At 40.2% G+C, this 14,311-nt stretch overlaps 1 protein-coding gene across 6 annotated transcripts in view; it reads left to right on the top strand.

Moving 5' to 3' along the window:
• The window catches only part of DENND2B (DENN domain containing 2B), a 177,704-nt gene that overhangs the window by 91,241 nt on the left and 72,152 nt on the right, over positions 1-14,311 (top strand). The window lies entirely within an intron of this gene.

Below are 14,311 nucleotides of genomic sequence, written 5' to 3' on the forward strand. Positions count from 1 at the left end.
GCACGAGAGGAGGAAACTAAATAAAGCAGAGGTGAAGAATATGAAGTGCCATAGCACTGAACTCTCAAATGTCCTTTCCTATAAGCAGTTTTGCAGTAGATGGGCTTTCTACAGCAAAGGGCAGGAACCTGATATCAGCATTCCACTTACTAATGACAGCGATAGGAGTAGCTTTAATTTCCAGAGTTTGCAGCTCTGGTATAGGACAAGGGACTTTGTGGGACTAAAACTCATTTTTACAGCTCCTCTCTTCCTCTCCTCCCTCTACCTCTCTTGTTCTCAGACAGAACCTAATTTCTCTGCCTGGCTAAATGCATGTTTGTTGTGTAGTCTGATGAGATTCCATTTTTTCCTCTTTAATTCTTAAAGTTGATTTTTGAGTTATGCAGCTGTATTCATACTTTCCTTCCCCAGATCTGCCCCTGGATGACAGTGTGTGTGAGGAATGACACCTTATTTTCTGGCATACTTTGGGTGCATACTTCGGACATACTAAGCTAAATTTTGTTTTATTGTACAGAAAGAGTTAGTCCATTAGGGAGAGGCCATACTTATTTATACCTAGGCTGAATATGGCTTACACTGACTGTGATTTTCTAAATGCTGGCCAACTGTTGAGATGGAAACGCAGTGTTAATTGTTGGCATGCTTTTGTGTTTTGTGCTGGTTTTGATGCCTGGTTTCAGTGTTGTTTTTTTTTTTAAATATGTTTTCTAAGAAACTTACTTTCTGGGATATGAGACAGCCTGTGTGTTTTTTCCACTGAATAAATAGCAGAAGTCTTATGGGTTTGTGCTTTTCAAGAAAAAAAATCAGTATTGTGGGCCAAACTCTGGGGGGCTCTGAGGGATGTAGGTTAGGGTCAGAATCTGGACTTCAATTTGTTGCTTCAGATATTCATTAGTTGAGAGCCCATGCAAGGAGCTGGTTGTTAGTTTTTGTAGTCTTTAGAGAGCAAATATTTTCACAGCTGATGAGCTTATAAATGTTGCTAGTTGCTTTTTCTTGCTGCCTTATACATAGGTGTTGGTATTGCCTCATTTGCTCCATAACAATTTCTTTATCTTGATGCTTTGCCTGATGCTATCTATGTATCTTCCTGTAGGGACATGAGGTTTTTGTTTGTCCTGAAAGGAAAGGATGGGCGATATAAGAAATGTCTACTTGCTTTTCGTTGCTCTGAGTTAAGTTTAGTTGGCCTAAATTAAGTAAGACTTGCAGTTCCTTATTACTGGGCAGCATTCCGGTTGCACGTCAGTGGTAGCAAAACGTTTTCATCCTCAGGGTTATAATACATGTAAATTCTCTTATAAGGTATGAATAGTAAAAATGTATTGGCCAGCTCCTTATAAAACCTAATAGGCCAACAGAAGAGTGTAAAACTAAATCCAGAGTTTGATAAGAAGCCAAGGTCTTGTGAGAATGAAATGTTTATAAAGGATATATAAATCCCCCAGATATTATCCTGATTCCAAATTTAGACTTGAAATCTCACAGCTCTTATAGGTGTGGTGGTGAAATGTGGTCTGGGAGGATCATTTCAGCTGGGTGAGTAATATACACGTTTACGTTACCCTTGATCACGGTGAAGAAAGTGATGGGGAATGTCTTTCTCTGACCTAACTCTGCTCCTGTTGACAGTTACGGTCAGTAGAAAGCAGAGAGAAGCCAATGTCTGAATCTTTTGGAAAGTTTCCTTTAGATCGTGTTTTCAATATTGGTGTGTGCAGTGCTCAAGCACTGGCTGATCGCTCTTTTGTTCATGTTCAATGACACTGAATTAGGGCCAGATGTAGCCTTTGGTCAAGTTAAATTTGGCCTCATCTGGACACTTAGGTAAATAAGTATGATATCAACAAGCATTGCAAGTCATAGTTTGGCTTTTTTTTTTTTCTTTTTCAGTTTATGTGTGTCTGCCAACAGATCGGGGAATAAATAGATCAAAGATTTTTTTCAAAGCTGCGTTCAACTAAAAGAAAAAAAAAATGCAACAACTCTTGGCTGGCAAAGTCTTTCATATGACACTCAGTTGTGGGTATGCCCAATACATTTCCTTATTTTTCTGGCTTGTTTAGCTAAACAAAGTAGAATGAAGCCTACAGTAACCAGTCAGATATAGTAACCTAATTTAATTTTCAGTGCAAATGTTATTTAGACTGAAACCTTGGTTTTCATATGTGCATTTGCACAAGGTCAATGCCTTAAATCTTCCTATAACAACAAGTTTTGCATCAGTTTGCATCTTTTGTGACTTCTTTTTAGTAACTCTTGATTTGTGCTGACGTAAGCCAGAAGAAAATCAAACCCTGATTCACAGATATTTAAAGAAAGTGAATGAAAATGGGCCATCACTGAAACTGAAAGAAAATTCCCTCTTAAATTCAAGCAAAGTATTCAATTTCTTCTTAATCGGTACAAATCTATGCACACTGTAACGTGTACCAAGGGTCATGCTTGTCTGTCATAGCTGGAATTTATTTTGCATTCCATAAGGTCAGAGCTACTAAAGAAAATTATGATGATAAGAGAGGCCGGGGTTGTAAACCTTCAAATTTTTCTTCCTTCAGAGGCAGGATGCAGCCTCCAAAGATGAGACACATAACTCAATTAACATGTACACGGTAGACTCTTAATGTGTATTTTATGTTATTTCACCCATAGTTATGTATGTGATGATATGAGGGCCAGCGGCTCACAACTTACAGGTCAGTATAAGTCATGGCAGGCACTGGCACCTTCTGAAATGCTGTTTGTACCCTTAATCTGTCCTGATTCCAAAAACTGTGCTGTAAGTCTGTATTAGCTGTTTCTGCTGAACACACGAAGTATTACATATCACTTGAGCATGTTTTTCTGGTATTTGAGAAAGCAGCAAGTGTCCATGTGTTTCCTTCCCTCTCCCTTGCTTTGGCACCTCCATGAGTCATATTTCACTTATCAGCTGGCTCTTCTATTTTCTGCTTTTCAAGGTGCTGAAAAAAAATCCTGCAGTTGTTCACACACAAGTCATGTGTTGTGAGAGATATTACTAGTGCTCCCTTCTACAAAGTCTGTTATGAATGTTGGACTTGTTCTTTTTTAAAAAAAAAAAGAGTTAGGAAAACTGTTTTGGCCATCTTCAAGGGTTGCAATGAATGCCAGCTATCAGGGTGCAATTGCATAACTAAGTGACTGGGAAGTTCACAGAGGAAGGTAATACCCTTTATTATGTTGGAAAAATAGTCAAAGTTTTAGGCACAGAGATCTCTGGAGATCCAGGCAGGTGGGAATCCACTCTCCTAAGGGACAAAGGAGAGAGGGTGAAACTTATAAAATGAAGCTAAAGATGAAGAACAAGGGTACATTGCTCTTACTGTAAGAATAATACAGTAGCAAACAAAAAGCTGTCAGAGACTGCTTCGTGCATATTATAGAAACGTACAAAAAGTGCTTTTCAGAGGACAAATAAGTTTTCTTAGTGGCACGTAACTTGGAGCGTGCTGATTGTATGCCATTATTTCAGCTTTTTGCTTACAGGGTAGTTTGCAGAGCGTTGAACTGGATTGCTGGAGTTGTCTTGGTGACAGGATGGCACCCAGCTACTGATCAGAGATGAGACCCCTCAGAGGCCTGAGCACTCTTTAGACGAAATCAGAATTACTCTTTCTCTTCCCTTGCCTCAGATAGTCCATATTACTTGTGAACTACCTTCACAATACATGAGCTTCTTGTGCGTGGCAGTCAGAGAGATTTGGGTTGGATAGGCTGTATTCAGACAGCGCTGATGTTGAGGTTGTTCTGGATTCACAGAGATAATGCAGGAGCTTCTATTCTGCTGGGATTTTAAAATTTATATTTATTTTATTTTATTGTATTTTATTTTTATTTGATTTTATTTTGATTTGATTTTGCAGTGCAGTAACTCTGCAAGCAGCACAGACACTTTCAGATCTTTTGAATCACTTTGATGTTATCCTGTTGTGACATACTGTATTTTCTCCAGATGTCTCAGGCTTTAAACTTGCTGGATTGTGATATTAGTAGTTGAAATGATGACATAAATTAAGAGTGCCTGTTTCATAGCAGACAGATGGATAATGTTTTTCAGTTTTATAACCTGCTCTTTTAGGATGCTTTCTCACTGTGTTAAATAAACTACTTTACAAAACTAGAAAACTGTAAAAAGCAAATCTCTACAGAAAGACCTCACTGGACATTGGCAGCCCATTGAGGACCAGAGCTAAGCTGGTGGGTCTGGAAGGAAAATGTGGATACTGGCAGGAGACACAAAGAACAGATTTTGTATTTATTCTGAAAGCAGCTTCACTGAGTGGATGAGATTGAGAATGGTTGTTAAAGATGGGGTAGAGTCCTGAATTCCCATTCTCTTTCTGTCCCTATTAGATATTTATTCTTAGGTCTACTAGATGATGTTTTGTGTGGCCTTGAAGTTGATTTATACGTAAAGCAGGAAAACCAGGCTTGGGTTGTATTCTGGATTAGCGTGCAGTCAGGACTCATGACTTTTTGGCTTCCAGTTCAGTTCTTTTCCCTTTGGGTATAGAGTATTTCAGTAAAGTATACAGTGACCTCGTAAGGTTTTCTGACTTGTCAGAGCAGAAGAGGGATGAACCTATTTACAACAACTTTTCCAAACTAGAATTCCAGACTTGGAGGTCACCAAACACAGAATGGCCTCAGATATGTGAAAACCTAAACATCACAATTTATACAGATAATTTTTAACCTTTCCCAAATTGTATGAATGTAAGTGTAGAAAACACACAAAGCTCTGGCAGAATGAGTTCCACAGAGTTTATTGTGTTGAGATTCCAGGGCAGATAAACAAGCATGTTGAAAAATCACCTGTGCTTTGAAAAAGCGAAGTTGAGAGCTTTCATGTGTGCTGGGAGTTTGAACAGTCATGTTTAGACATGCTGCTAAAGAGTAAGTTTCAAGGACTGGCAGTTCTTAAATAGACAAATAAGAGCTTGTGCATTCTGCCTGATTTAAGAAAATGCTGTCACTTGCTGTGTTGCCACTCTCCAACAAGCCTCCCAAGATCTTAAGAAAGCAGGTGAGAATTAAACATGCTTGAACCATTTCCAGAACATAATAAAAAAAAGTAACAGTGGAGATATAACAGTGGAAATATCTATTGCATAAATTATTATTCAGAACATGTTATGGGAAAAGAGTAACTGTGAGGGAGGCTTCCATTTTTCAACTTTAAATCATACTACTTTTTTGAGGAGAAAATGAGAGAGGGTCTTACGGAACCAGTGCACTGTACTTCAGTGGAAGAGAGTGGTGCGCTCTGATATTTCAGTTCTTTCTTTTAATTGTTTTTCATGTGCAGTCAGCTTCTGTTCACAGACTAGTCAATCTTCTGTGCTTTGGGTAGTTATTTGTATCTGAACAGAGGGGGTGAAAAAGGTCTAAACATGGCATTGTTTACAAACCATCCTGCACTTGCGTTGTAACAGAGCAGAAGACTGCCATAAACCTAGAGCGGCAGGCGATCTAGCCCTCTCTGTCTAGATAATTTCACAATTTCCTGTTATCTTCTTCACCCTTAGAAATTTCTTGGCAAAGGCACGTATCTAGTGCACACGGATTGATCACATTTTATTTTACAGTCATTTGTCATTGTCAGATTTTCTTGCTGTCTTGCTTTGCAGATCCAGTCTAATTCAAGTATTTAAGATCTGACTCATCAGCTTTATTTGCCCCTTTTTTTTTTTGTACACTTGTAGAGCGTAGTTGCCACTTCGCGTAATTTACTTTGGCAGAAAGACTCCTGAATCTCACTGGTGTAAATCAGACATTTTGCTTCTAAGCCATAAAACCACAGTTCAACTGCAGTCAGCTGAGTTTTTTGTGTACTTCTCTTTATGAAATGACTGCAAAGACCCAGAGGTCTAGAGGGGTTTTATACGTAGGAATTCACCACAGCACTCTCGTGCATGCATACCACGATTGTTATCATTAACTCAGTACTTCTTGGGAGCACAGAAACTAGAGCTTTTAAAAACGGCACACAGAGCTTGATCTTTTTTTTTGTTTGTTTCACAGTCCTAGTGGCCTGTCATTTTGGTAACTAGTTCTGACATGGTCTCAATTTTCATTTAAATGGAAAGTATCAAAATTCCTTGGGGAAAAAAAATTCAGAAGTACAAACAAAAATAATTGGAGTTTCTATTTTTGTTCTATCTTTAAACATTTTGTGATATTCATCCACTTTGATTTTGTTGCCTTGTTCTCTAAATGGTGGGACTTTTCCATGACTAGCACATGTTCATGACAGTAAGCCTATTTCAAACAGTTTTATAATGCAAATTCACTTTTCAGTTTGGAAAGTATTTTCTATCTTGTTTTTGTCACTATCTCAAAGTCAACAATAAAGGGAGGCGATTATCTGGAATGCAAAGTTTTGGGAATTTTGAGCCATACTCCTGGTGAGAGCTCAAAAATCATAAAGGGTCTGGTGAAAGAGGGGTTGCTCTGTTGCTGCTTAGATCACTTTCCTTTCCAAGTGAGAGACAAGATGCAACAAGTTGTACTACTTTCTTCATTACCAAGTTGAATCAGCTCAAAAACCACCTTACTACTATGTGCCCAGCACTGAGTGTGAAAAGTTCACCTCCTTTACTCACCATAAGCTCTTATTTAGATTTAAGATAATTAAATATCATCTGTAGGTATCTACCTGAGTTATGTAGAAAATTACAATATTGTGTGCTATGCCAGAGTGCAGAAGATGCACTCTGAGTGCTTTGCAGTGATCAGTTACTGCCTTTCTGTCCCCACTGGTGAGGACACAGTTAGCGGTGAGGAAAGGAAATGGCACAGTGTCACAAACAAATTATGCTGAATCTTTGCTTCTCTGTCCAGTGATTTGTTTCATAACTCATCTCAAAATGCACCCAAACCACTAACTGGTAGCATTTGGTAGCTAAAAGTGGACTTCTCATAGCTCTTTGGAGGAAAGCATAGAGGAAATTATTCCTAGTTCTTGTCTAGACAGAGGAAGAGGGAATTTCTTGGGAAGTGTCCCTCAACATTGCTTCATTCAAAGTCGTTAAGGTTTTTTGGCCTCCTTTGAATTACTCTGCTTTTTTGCACCTGAAGAGGCACAGCTGGAAGCTTGCTGTACTGCAGTAGTGTGTTCAGTTTTCATTTGTGCAAAAGTATTGATTTGTGCCAACAGCTTTCACAAGCATGTGTCCGACAGGCAGAAGAATGCTTTTCTTGGTTGGTTTGCTGGGTGATTACCTGGCAGCAGTGCCATTAGGGTGGTGTGAAACTGTGCTAGTTACAAGGAGCTGTTGGTACTGAACCTTTTCAAAAGTGCCTTTTTCTTTGTCCAGGTCACAGAAGTAATGATACAGAAACACTGGTTCTAATTTGAGCTTCTGTTGCGCTCTACACATTTTCTCTCCTCTGCCTGCTATGTCATATCAAGTGGAAGTTCAATGGAAATGGGTACCATGGCAGGCCATTACATCCTTTCTAGATAGTGGTGCATCAAAATGTGCATGGTACACTTGGTTCCAGTGAACAGGTGAGCAGGGTGTGCTTTCCTCTCACTTTGCCTTGCTCTGGGAAGGACTGATCTCAGTATTCACACTCACAGTGGCTGGCACAAAGTAGGAGCTGCTCCTTACACAAGGGACCTTTCTGTGCTCCTGAACCACTCTGTTACCGTCTGATTGTACAAGGCTCTGCTTTCAGATGCACATCGTCCTGCCTCTTGCTCAGTTAAAAACATGCATTCTCATTTTTGTTTCTGCATCCTGAATTATGGGTCTGGTCAGGTCTGAACCCATAATAAAATTCATTTTTAGTTTGAATACAAAAATGCAAGTACAGCTTTTTAATGTGGTGAGAAGTTATACTTGCATGGGAAAAAATACCCTTTTGAAAACCTAAGAATCCAATAAGTTATATCTTGTTCTCCAGGTTTCTTATTTCACTTGCCTTTCAACTATTTGGAGGCTCATCTAGGCACACAATAAAATCCCCAGGATTTAGGGGGTTTTCAAAATTCAGTTATAAAGACAATTTCAGTTTTTCATCCTGAAGTCTGAACACATTGATTTTGTTTGCTCAGTAGCCAAAAAGACTAACAAGATACCAGAAAGGTGTGGGCTTTACCATTCTTTCTGATGGAGTGTTAACAATAGATCTCTGAATTAGTGCTTCAAATGATCATTTTTGTGCAATCTTTTGCTTGAGAGAGGTTCTTTATTTAAAGAAATGAAGATTGTCATTAATCATAAAATGTTATTAATTTGTAGTGTTGTATGAATAATTTGAAAGTTGGTAGCTGAGGATTTCTTAGTATTCTCTCACAAATTTCCAGAGGATTTTGTAGTTACATCCTCAATTACCTGAAATCAGGGCAGCTTTAGTGTCCATATTAAAAATGAGTTTTGCTGCTCTTGCAAGGAGAAATTTCTGTTGCTTGTGTTTCAGATCTCTTTAAATGTTGGCTAAAGCAACAAGAAGCTTCTAGCCTTGTGTGGCAGGCCAAATCTGCTCAACACATGAACTAACGTGCTTATGGTCACAACTGATTCTGACATTATTGTTACTCGGGAACAGGTTACGTTCTGAGAAAAATCAGGGATAAGCAGAAAGCCTAAATAAAATACTAAGAAAGCAATATTTTCCTAGCAGAAGGGGCGAGAAAGTCCTGAGGAATAAAACCAACGCTGTGTGACTTTGCGTGAGCTTGCCAAACATCAGTGTTCCTGTGAAATGACTGGAGCTCACCAACGGGAGCCTGGAAAGACCCAGTACCTTTTTGTCAACATGTTTCTTGCTCTTTTTTCAGTAAATAGGCTCCCAAGCATGAGCATGTTGAAGTGGGAAATTCCCTGGGTCAGCGAGCCAAAATCTTGTTTTATTATTCTGTAAGTGTTGGTTTAAGCAGGGCAGACGGGATTTGCAGAACTGAAAGATTGCTGAGCAGCTTCTGCCAACTTGTCTTTCCTCAGCACAGGATGATCTGTGGAGTCACTCCGGATGCTTCAGGAGAGCTAAAACAGTGCTGTGAAGTCTGAGCTGCTTACCTCAGAGGTCAGAGCAGGGCAGTGAGAGTTAGGAGTCCTGTAACTCTTTCAAGGCAAATCACTTAACCACCCTCATCGCCTTTAATCCCTGGTCTGAAATGCAACTTAATACTGTTATTAGCATTTATAAAAAGTGTGTGGATCATGGATGAAAACTCTTCAATAAATTCACATTCTTATTATCCACTGTACTCTGATTTGCAAAAGACTTATAAAGCCAGCTCTTTGGCCACCATTCTGGCTGCCTTCTGTTGTTGAAAGCTATCTTATGAAGTTGTGGGAGTTGTCTGCACTCATTTCTCCTCTTCTGGAGTTGATGCTTGGCAGTGGAAGAAGGCAGGAGCTGTGCTTCTGCTCAACTGGATCAAAAGGCCAGGCTCACTGCTTTTGGTACTGATTTTCTACTGCCCACTTTCAGAGTCATCTCCAGGAATTAAATTCTCCCTCTTCTACACACAGCCAAGTGCTAGCACCTACGTTCTGTAGTTAGGAGAAGATCTGTGTCTTGTCCAAAATTACAGACTTTCTGACCTTTGGGTCAGCTACAGGGTGAGGGCTCAGGCATTTATGGCACCAAGAACCAGCCCTTCTCCATCACCATAGATTTTTAGTACAAGTCAGCCTTGCTAGAGGCTTCACAAACAGGGCAGGTACTCATTTTCTTCATAGACTCATAAAATGGTTTGGGTTAGAAGGGACTTTAAAGATCACCTAGTTCCAACCCCCCTGCCCTGGGCAGGGACACCTTCCTCTAGCCCAGGTTGCCCAAAGCCCCGTCCAACCTGGCCTTGAACCCTTCCAGGGCGGGGCCAGCCACAGCTTCTCTGGGCAACCTGTGCCAGGGCCTCACCCCCCCTCACAGGGAAGAATTTCTTCCTTACATCTGATCTAAACCTACCCTCTTTCAGTTTAAAACCATCACCCCTCATCCTGTCCTTACATTCCCTGATACAGAGTCCCTCTCCAGCTTTCCTGTAGCCTCTTTAAGTACTGGGAGGCCGCTGTAAGGTCTCCCTAGAGCCTTCTCTTCTCCAAGCTGAACAGTCTCAACTCTCTCAGCCTGTCCTCACAGGGGAGGTGCTCCAGCCACCTGATCATTTTTGTGGCCTCCTCAGGACCCCCTCAAGCAGGTCCGTGTCCTTCTTATGCTGGGGGTCCCAGAGCTGGACACAGCACTGCAGGTGGGGTCTCATGAGAGTGGAGGGGCAGAATCCCCTCCCTTGACCTGCTGGCCACACTTCTCTTGATGCAGCCCAGGATATGGTTGGCTTTCTGGGCTGCGAGTACACATTGCTGGCTTGTATTCAGTTCATCTTTTCATGTTTTGTTTTTTGATGAGTAGGGTGCAAATTAGCTCAAAGCAATGTGGCAAGTGAATTCTGTTCTCGGTGCAGATGAAATACAGCTCCTTGTGATCCACAGATGTTCCCTGGAACTGGTAAAAGGAGATGCCTGTTGACAACCAGCCTTTATTAGAGAAAACAATATGAATACATACATTGATCCATGGAAATCATGTATTTATTTGAGAGTGGGTCTGGAGAATTACAGGTTTTGTAAATTAAAAGTTTTTTCTATCTTTGGGTGATAAAAAAAGAAACTGGAGAGAAGGACTGAATCAGAATTTGGAGATAACTTGTATCTAGAGTTCAAACTCTTACAGAGTGTGACTGATACTATCAGTTTTTTCCTACTGCTGGTGATTCTGCTGATTTCTCTGGGAACAACTCACAGCAGCAAAGCTAAGCATGGTCTAGAGGGCTTGAAACCACCTCTGGGATGCTGTCTGCTTCCCTCACTGTGCAGCAATGAGTCCCCTGAGGAAGGTAGTTTCAGGGTCTGTGACCTGTTTACAAGACATTGTGGGCTGCTTGGCAGGTGATTTGCCTTTGAGACTGCAGTTCACTGCTGACTTGCCAGTTGGTTTGAGAGCTGCACACATAAAGCTGTGTTTTGGAAGAATATCCTTATCAGATAGGCAATGGGAGCAAGTTATTTCAATGTGTTTTGTGAAATGCTGATGTTCTCAAAGAAATGTCATTGCCCAGAAAGAAGGTGCTGTTCAAGTGAACTTGTTAAGAAATCTAAACCTGATTCCATAATCTTTATTTATGCTGTTTAAACATAATATTTTGAAGGTGTGTGTTAATGATGTGCTTTGTAAGGTGCTGCATGTACCATTGTGTATGTAGAAAACTTCAATAAAAACATTTTGCTTTACAATCTTTGTATGGACGATTGCAAGTTATTTAATTATTCGTCTCTGTCCAATAATACTAGTTTTAAAGCCATGTGGAACTATTGTGCCTTCAAGAGAATAATCTTCTAATGGAAGTAGGTTTCTTGGGGAAGGACTATTTTATTATCTACTGATCAACTTTTGGACTACTCTTTTTTTCATTCTGTTACTTGCCACTGTCCTTTAGAGAACACATGCCTGAAGCCATACAAAGCTTTCTTTCTTTTTCTTGTTGAATTAGTCCTATAGCTTCTATCCAGATTACTTAGTTTTACAGTATAATGTGATGTAAAACAGAATCTTTTTCTTAACTATGGTATCCTAAGTATTTAATAGCATACAGCTCCAGAGGGCCTGTTGCTTTGCAACCCTAATCTTGCACAGTGGAAGTGGGTGAGAGTTTTGCAACTGAATTCAGGGGTTTCAAGATAGAGCCTTAAGTGCAGTTACCTTACGAATGGCTCATATCTCTAAGAAGAAACATTGTGCAACTTCTGCAGGTTATGCAAATCATGTTTCTCCCCTTTTCCTCCTCTCCTGATGAGTCAACAAACCTTTTCCTGACAGTGAAAGCAACTGAAAAGATGTTTCGTACGAGTGTAAGGAGTTGAGGGACTATGCCTATGGTATTTTCTGTATAGTGAGTCAAAGGCAGAGAGAGGATTGTCAGCATGTCCTTCACCTTTGCTGTCCCATTATTGACTGTACCCCAGTCATTTTGTATTTTATTCTTGCTATTGTCAATACAGATTGTAATTTAGAATCTAATAAATAAGTTTTACCATGCTAAAGCATTCTGCATGGCCTCTTTGCTGAATCAGTCCCTATCCCCTCACTGAAGTCTTTATATGTAAAATACACTTCCACCGGGTCATACTTGTTTCATTGAGAGAAATGTCAGTGCAGCTCTGGAGCAGGCCTGCGCGACATACAGGGATTAAGAGAACATGATCTCAAGTCTAAGCTAAAGGAGTGTTAAGAACAATATAAAACTTATGACTTTGTGGTATTAAACTGAAGAAATGAAGACAGGACAGACAGGAATTGTGAAGAATCAGGGCACCCCACCAAGTCTGAGGAGGCCGATTTAGGTTGCATCTTCAGGCACGGTAAAGGTATGTAGGCCAAGATGATTCTATGTAATTCACTACAAACTCTATGCTGCAACAACCAGCCAAAACCACTCCTCACCTGTCACCTGCTTTTGATCTCCTGAAATCTCTTATGACACCTGCCTGAAGCAGTATAGAATAGCAGGAAATTTAACGTCTAGGATGAAGAGAGTATATTCTGACATGCATCCTTTCTGTCCTGAAATGAGGAAGCTTTAAGCAGTTGTTGGTGAATTATTTGCCACTGTCTTTGGCCTGAGATCTCTCTTTTCCTATAGGCGGGTTTATTTTTCAAATGATGAAGAAACAGAAGTCACCAAGAAGTACAACTTCTGTGCCAAAAAGGCTTGATTATCACAGGACTCTAAAAAGACATAAGATCCCTTTTGTGATAATTTGATCAGTGTCCTTTTCTGACCAGAACTTCCCTCTTTTGTGATACTTCTGAGCTTTGCTTGTAAAGTGTCCACTATAGGAAACCAAAATGAAATCTAATAATTTGGTTTGGGGATGTGTTTGAAGGAGAAGAAAATATCTCCTGTGCAAAGCAAATTTTTCAGAAATTGCCCCAGTGCTCTAGACTTTCAGATTAATGCCCAGAACTTGGCACCTGTGCCTGTAGGTGTTGGCTGACTGTTGGGGAGAAAACCCATAGCGTCAGGGATCTTCTGAATCTTTTCTCCCTTTGCTATAGAAGAGACATTTGCTCCCATGATTCTTTTGGTCAAATAGGTCTTTCATTTGGATTTTATGTGTACAGGAAAGTTTATAAAAAACCAACTTGTCTACAGTCTTCATAGAACAGAACTTAATTGCTTATGCAAGGCACTACTTTTGGGTCTTTCCTCTTCTTTCAGTACTGTTTGGAACAGAAAGGTTGCTAAGGGCAAAATGTTAAAGGAGTCATGATTATTTCTGCTATGGTTTGTTTGTATGTACGTATTGTGGCAGAGCAGTAAACCCCCTTTTTTTGACATGGTTTTGAGAGCTGAGACAGCTGATTAATGTGTTGTTTAATTTCCTATTGTCTTTCTGTTCTTAAAAGTCTTTACAACAATGTACAAACCCCCAGTAACAATGGCTGATCTTGCAAACCATGGCAAAAATTTGTTCTGAGGGTTTTTTCCAAGGTAACACTGAGACCTTTCTGTATAGTTTATATTCTTCAACACGTAGTGTGGACAGGTTAATATGTTTTTTCGGTCTGTGATACTCTTTCAATAAGAAGTTATTTCTGTTATTTTTGATAAGGAGAATTTAATCTGTTGGCCACAACATCAGACCAAAGACAAAACAGGCCTTCCTTTTGCTGTTTTATTTAGTTTACTGTATGCATCAGTGGTTTGAAATGCTGTGGCTAAAATACTGCAGCAGCTGAGCACGGAGGTATTTTGCTTCAGATGTTATGAATTAAAACCTGACATCTTTTTAAATTGGTTTCCTCACTGCAACCAGTGAGTAAACTGTCCTCCTTGCTGGTCAGAGTTTCCCATTTTTATTGCAGGGGGAATCTTCTCCCTGACAGTACCCTTTTTCTGCAGAGGGACTCCTTAATTTGGGAGGTCAGGGAGCTATTCTGCTGGAGGTGGTAAATGCATTCAAGGCAATGGTTCACTGAGTGTCTCTGCTGCCTTTAAACTCAGGAAACTTGGAAAAGCTGGGAGTCAACAGAGGTGAGAAAACTGGCTTTGGAGGTGCTGAATGCTCTGCTCTTCATCAGCTCATCACTGACATCAGTTAATTGCTGCCCCCTGCCCCCGACTCTGTGGCTGAATGGTATTTGGTGTCTTAGTGATGCATTGGGGTAGTTTTGCAGCATGCAGACATCCTCTGCTTTACCTGCAGCCAGAAGATGTTTGGCAAATAACTCTAGTTTCCCCAAGGACTTGATTTTCTATTTCTTT

Source organism: Strix aluco, chromosome 16 (genome assembly GCF_031877795.1).
Source record: "Strix aluco isolate bStrAlu1 chromosome 16, bStrAlu1.hap1, whole genome shotgun sequence".
Classification (NCBI taxonomy): Eukaryota; Metazoa; Chordata; class Aves; order Strigiformes; family Strigidae; genus Strix; species Strix aluco.